Here is a 6,342-nt window from a genome sequence, read left to right on the forward strand (position 1 = left end):
ACTAATGTGTTTAAAGTAAAAGATGAGTGTATATTTATAACCATGTGTAGTATTTTATATAACACTCTAGAACAGATGTCCAGGGAGCAGCAAAATTTTAATTAAGGTTTTCTCATTGCTTTTGCTGAGGAGTCCAATCAAAGTCCCACTGAAAGACAGGAGTGAGACATTAAAAAAACCCCACACAGTGGCAAATGTTTACATGTATTTTATAACTCATGCTGTAAAGGACATCCGTGGCTCATCTAGTGCAAAAAAAGCCAAAACTATCTGGTACGAGGCTTTGTTCTACTTATGCTTCCGTGATGATCATGCCATGAGTAGTGTGGAAAAGCCTTCAGTGTCCTGGATTTCTTTTTGTGTTTGTCCCATGATTTATCAGCACTTTATAAAGAGGCAGAAATATGTTTGATCTCTGGGTTGATGCATTTTTAAGGGACTTTCTCAGCAACTCCAGCTCTGCTGGCTGAGGGCCTTGCAAGTTCCATTGAATTTAAACCACCTTTGGGCACAAATAAACCTCATGCCTGGTTTGCAAAGAGGGGCTTGAAGGAAAAAGTATTAGGGGAGTTGCCCATTGTCCCTGAGGGTGTCCCTAAGTGGACACCACAGTGGCCATCTTGCTCCTGGGAGCTCCCTGAGTCAGGTCAGAGATGGGAGACAGTGGGCTCCTCTTGCATGTGGAAAAGGAGATTTTCCTGCGTTCCGAGGAATTACCGAGCTGGTCCTAGAGGCTGGAATAATGCTGCTGGAGGGCATGCTTGGGGTTCTTTCTGCATAGTAGGTTATCTCCAGACCCTTGGCACCTTCTCCCCCACTCCATGCTCAGTCTGGGAGCTCTCCTGGTTCCTTCTGGTTGGGGAAGCCCTGAAGGACTGGGCTGGAGACAGGACAAAGGGAAAGAGGAACAACCAGACTGTTTCCACGTGCCTTTTCCTTGCATGCTGAAGCTGATCCAGACTGCCTGTGAGCCAGGCTCCCCAGGACAGCCGTCAGTGTGCTCCAAGTGGAGTGGGAGAGCACAGGAATCATTTGTTTGCTGCCCTACTGCAGTGCCTGCTCCATTATATTTAAGTATTATTAACTATGATTAAGTGCACGATCAGGAGACAGAGCTGCTTTCATGAATTGCCTTTAATATTCCAAAAGGCTGCTGTGATGGTGCTGGAACATCACTGTGTGAGTGATGGGATGGAAATCAATTAACAGGTGGAAAAATAGGCTGGTACGTGAAAAACTCTCTGAAAAGGGCACCCACTTCTTCCTTGGGATCTTACTCATGAGACAACAAAAGGGAACCCACACAGATGAAGGCTGAACCATTCATTTGGAAGTTTTTAATTTCTTCCCTAAGGGAAGCTGCAGAATATTTTTAAAGTGTCTACAGTGTTATAAATCCGCCCTTTTTGGTCTCAAGTATTTGTTTTTATAGTACATCTTACATGCTAGATGCTGATTTCCCTGGATGGCTGCACCTCAGATCCTGGTGGGGCTCAGGGAGGGTATCCGTGGTGTGGCCCTTTGCAGTGAGATGGACAATCTTCTCTGCAAACTGCTGTTTGTAAGGGGGACCTAAAGCCTTTCTCCATTGCTTTTCCTTTTTTGGCTCCTGTGTTTGCACTTGTTCTTTGAACTGGGCTGTTTATGAAGAAAGCAACTTCCACACCTGTCCACAACTGGCTTTCTTTCCAAACTCCTCTCCACTGCTTTCCCTCTGTGTTAACCCGGCAAGTTAAGTTTCTGAGGCTATTTCCTAACTACAGAGAAGGTGACAAACACCTCCTGAGATGCTCTGGATGTTGTCCTTCCAGACCACTTCCCTCTTTTCATAAGATTTTTGTTGCTGCTTCTTTTCTTTAGCACGTCCTGCTCTGAGAGCTGGGGTCATTCCTGGCTGGTGCAGTTTGTGCACCTGGAAATCACCTGGAAGTCGGCCCTGTGGCACGTTTGCAGGCAGTTTGTCACTTCCAAGGCACACACAGGACACTGTGCACACCTTACAGCCAGTTCAGACAGAAGCCATGGAATTTGCTCCGGATTTCCCAGGCATTTGGCATCTCAGCAGGTTATCTGGGAAAATTGCTGTCTTTCAGGCAGAGTTATTAGAGCTGACAGTGCACCAAAAATTAGTGACATCAGGCATCATGAGGACACAGGGGTGCCACATCCCTGAGGAGCAGCTGTGTCCGCAGGGAACTTCCATGGCCTTGCCTGGTTATCACCTCAGGCTGTGACGGAATCGTAGGTGCTGACGTTTGGAGAGAGAGACGTTTGTAATTTCTCTGGCAGAAGCAGGCCACAGTCACTCAGCAGGAAAAAGAGTGGCATTTCCCCATCCCTAGAAATGTGAACGCTTGGAGGAAAGTGCGTTCAGCCGGATCTGCGCACAAGCCAGGCTGCGGGGGAGCACGGAGGATCCAAGGCAAAATCCCCTCTTCCTCCATGCACTCATTCCTGCCTCTTCCCCTCCGAGCCCTGCTGCTCCTCCCCCTCCCCGTGCCAGGGATGCCTCCCGGACATACGCTCCACATTTGTGTGGCCACAGCTTCCCAAGTGCACGACACTTAACAAAGCAAGAGGAAAAACACTAAAAAATAAATGGGCGGCAGATGGCCTGATAGGACAAAGCTGAATCTGAGGATTAACCAGACCATAATAAAAGCTGTCATTACAGGTTGTCATCATTGGTGAGTTATTTATTAGCTCTAAACAGTGTTCCCCTCAGACACCAAATGTCAAATGTTTTAATATGCAGGACCCAAATCTTCCCCTTCCAGCTGCTCCCATTTCATCCTGCCAGCTGTACGGTCTCATCTTCCAGGACCTGCCAAAGAGCCTAACATTAACATACCTTATTATGCACATTATTTTGCCAATAGAGGCCAGATGAGGCCAAATCATTCTGATAATAAGCCCTGCTGTCATTAAGTGCTATTATGCATGCTACTGTTTATCCCCAAACCTTCACAGAATATTAATAAGGGCATGCTTGGCGTTTGCTGCAAGGATTCTGGAGTGGACGAATTTGGCATTTTTGGACCTGTCCGCAGTCTGAAGGGATCTGTGGCTACACCAGTCACTTCTGTAACTCAGGAGAAAAATATGGGGTGCCTGGTATGCAAAATATTTCCAATTCTCAGAAGATTTCTTTCTCCTTTAAAAGGGAATCGTGGTTTGGGGTTTTGATTTGGATCCTTAGAAGGAAAGAAAGGAAGGAGAAAGGAGGGAATTGCGTGAGGATGATCCAAATATCTCATTCTCATTTTTTGAAAACCTGTTTTAAGGTCAATTTGAAATGAAAATGTCATTGTGAAATGAGGAATGGAAGATGCCAGGGTGAAAAATGGAAGCTGAAACATTTCAAATTCTCTGAATGTTTTTTTTTTCCCCACTGAAGCAATGTATGATACTTTGACCTGAAGCTGTGACTAGCTTTGGTTAACCTAGAACTACATTTTTCTGTGATTTTATTGCTTGGGAAAAAATAGTCACCTGCTTTAAGTGTTCTGGCTTTTGAGGAGGAGGCATTTATGTTATAACGTTCTTTTGACTGAAAGTTTCAGCTGTTATTGGAATCTTCTGATTTCTTTTCTCTTTTATACTTCTAAAATACAATAGTTTTTCCTTTTCCTGAGCATTTTGTGCAAGTCTTCTGACAGTTTTTATGCAGCACGATTTCAACAGGGCAGTAGCACATAAAAACAGGGTGGGGGGAAAGTGCCACAAGCTCTCCGTTGTAATATGACCATAAATTCCAGCCTCATTTCAGTTATGGGTGGCCACTTCTGATACCTAAAGGTTAAAGCCTCCCTGGCAGTGATTAACTAGGCAGGATCTCAGCCAGATTTCAGTACTTGAGCAGTCACTACTGTGGAAAATAACTTGAAATCTTTCCCCTGACCCTTTTGTCAAGCTGTCACTGTCAGTGATTGATTTCAGTTCGTGCAGAGCCTGGGGCTGTCTCCGAGCTATAATTGTGACCTAATGTGCAGCACTGGGCAAGTCAAGGTATATCTCTGCACTTCATGATCTCCTTTACACCCAAGGGCACAGGGAATTGGACAGAACCCACGGGAATGTAGGATTGAGCTGTAGAGGGGCTTTTAAGAGTCTCAGGGAGTTAGAGAATTCCTCTTACCTTATTTAAAAGTTAGCCAGAAAGAGCAGAGCAGAGCAGCCCTCGGAGATGGCAGCGTTGCACATTCACAGACATCAGTCTGGTGGAAAGCAGAGTTCTTTTTGTTAATCCAGTCCTTCTGCTCAAAGAGAAAATTTGGGTGTTAACACTTCTAGGACCCTTTTGCAGAGGCTGAGCTGATGGCATGAGGCTTGTGTCACATGCTGGAAAAAAGCAGGGTAAGAATTTTTACTTCAGCTAGTCTGCAGTCTAAAAAAATCCCACCAGAAAGCAGGCACCTGCATTTTTTCAACAGACAAATGGTTATAGATTAGAACATACCTTTAAAATACCCAACAACCTCTTAGATAACATTTTCTGTCACCAAACAGAAAGAAACGCAGAGCACAGGCCTAAAATCAGAGTCAGAATAAAGGACCAAAGTATTTTTAGATTGTCTGGGTTCCCAGCCTAAGTGAGGGAATGACTTCAATCAAATTTAGCCAAGCCCCAGCCATTCTCTCTGTGGTTGGTTTCAGCCACACATGTCCCATCTTGGAGCAGCCCTTCCCAAATGCACACAGACAGCTTTGTTTACAGCCTGGGAAGGATCAAATGGTCTCCACTGGAGGGAAGGGAGAGGAGAGGAAGGCGTTCTCCTCTGAGTGATCCTTGCCTACAGAGGAAGCTTTATAACTTCACAAGCAAGGGTACAATATGTTCAACATATGTCAGTTTTTCCTCCCAGCAAGAGAGATGAATCACCTGTTTTCTCTGGAAGGGAGATGTTTAAATCCTCTCTGTTCATAAGGAAGAGGGAGCAGCTTTCTCATTGTGATGCATATTAGTAACAATCCCAGCAAGGAGTGCCGCCCTTGGTGGTTGATGCTTCACCACTGCTGCTGGCAGAAGGGACCTTGAGGAAAGGCTTGTTTTCCATGAATAATGCAAATTGTTTGCAGTTCCAGTAATTCAAGGCCCAGGGTAGGAAGTTTGCTTCATTCTGCTTGGGGTCACACTTCCTCCCCACGGGCACTGATGGAGTGGCTGGGAGCCCACTGCAGGCTCCAGAGGAACTGTGTCACCTGGGGGAAACAGCCTGGCTCTTAAACACATGAAATTTGGGTCTGGAGAAGGGGAAGACAAGCAACACATCTCCCAGGGAAGAGGGATTTGAAAAACACCTACAGCAAAACACGCACGTGTGGACTTCAGTCCCCCCCGCTCAAGAAAGCATTTCAACCCAGTGTAATAGCAACAGCTCATGGGCTTAAGGGCTTGCTAAAAGCCAAGTTTCTGTCAGAAAGTCCCCAGAATAAGTGTGGTTTGCACATCAGGCTGCAGAGCTAAGGAAAACATTGCTGTGTAACCTCAAGAAGAGCTATGGAGGCTCCACTGTAAATCTGATACTTGCAATTATTTCCATGATGACAACACCCACCAGCCTTAGCTGGAACATATTTGTGCTGGGGATGCTGCAAATGGGGTAAAAAAATGCTTCTTCCTCCGGAGAATTTGTGAGATAAGTATGTGACAAGGCAGTGAAGGGCAGAGGGAGCCCAAGGAAACCTGAAATGATTTGTCAGGTGGAGGGTTTCATTCTTTATGCCACTTGTTGATTCTTAAAAATTGCAGCTCCTTTCAGCTGTCTACACACAGCATTCTATGGCAGAGTCAGGACAGCCCCCAGGCTCATTTTACTGCTTGCTTTGAACCAGCTTCTTTTAAAATCGTCATATAAAGGGGGAACATAATTCTTCTCCTGCCTGGCAGGAGCAGGGAGAAATATGACTTTGAAAAGGCCAAATAGTTTAAACTGGTTTTGCAACCAGCTTTTCTTAGTGTATGAATTGGTCACTCACACAAGGGCAAACGTCCTGCTTGCACCAAGGTGAACACACAACCCAAGGCAGGTCAGGCTCCCTCAGAGAGCAAGTTTGTCCTTCATTTTTGTGTGAACAAGGAATAAAAACTATCCAAAAGAGCACCCCGGGTACTCAGTATTGCAGTTTGCTTCTGGTCACACAGCAGGGCAAGAACTGGGAGTGGAGTGCAAAAGAGAAGTTGTTGCTCTAAACTCAGATTGAACTGAAGTAGTTTAACAAGTGAAAATTAGTGAAGTATCCTGGGAATAAAAATATGGAAGGATTTATCGGGGAAGCAAGTAGTTAGAGCAGACTTCAAAGAAAATCTCTGCTTTGTGATTTAAAGTGTGTCCTATACTC

At 45.3% G+C, this 6,342-nt stretch overlaps 1 long non-coding RNA gene across 1 annotated transcript; it reads right to left on the minus strand.

The window, feature by feature from the left end:
• Positions 1 to 2,668: 2,668 nt before the first annotated feature.
• Positions 2,669 to 5,509, minus strand: LOC121673190. The gene is made up of 3 exons (XR_006019155.1): positions 4,460 to 5,509; positions 4,139 to 4,256; positions 2,669 to 2,824 (listed from the first exon to the last, which is right to left on the minus strand). It is a non-coding gene; the product is annotated as an uncharacterized LOC121673190 (long non-coding RNA).
• Between the last annotated feature and the right edge of the window lie 833 nt (positions 5,510 to 6,342).

Source organism: Corvus kubaryi, unplaced genomic scaffold (genome assembly GCF_017639235.1).
Source record: "Corvus kubaryi isolate FWS band 111438036 unplaced genomic scaffold, C.kubaryi_AGA036_p1.0 65277, whole genome shotgun sequence".
Classification (NCBI taxonomy): Eukaryota; Metazoa; Chordata; class Aves; order Passeriformes; family Corvidae; genus Corvus; species Corvus kubaryi.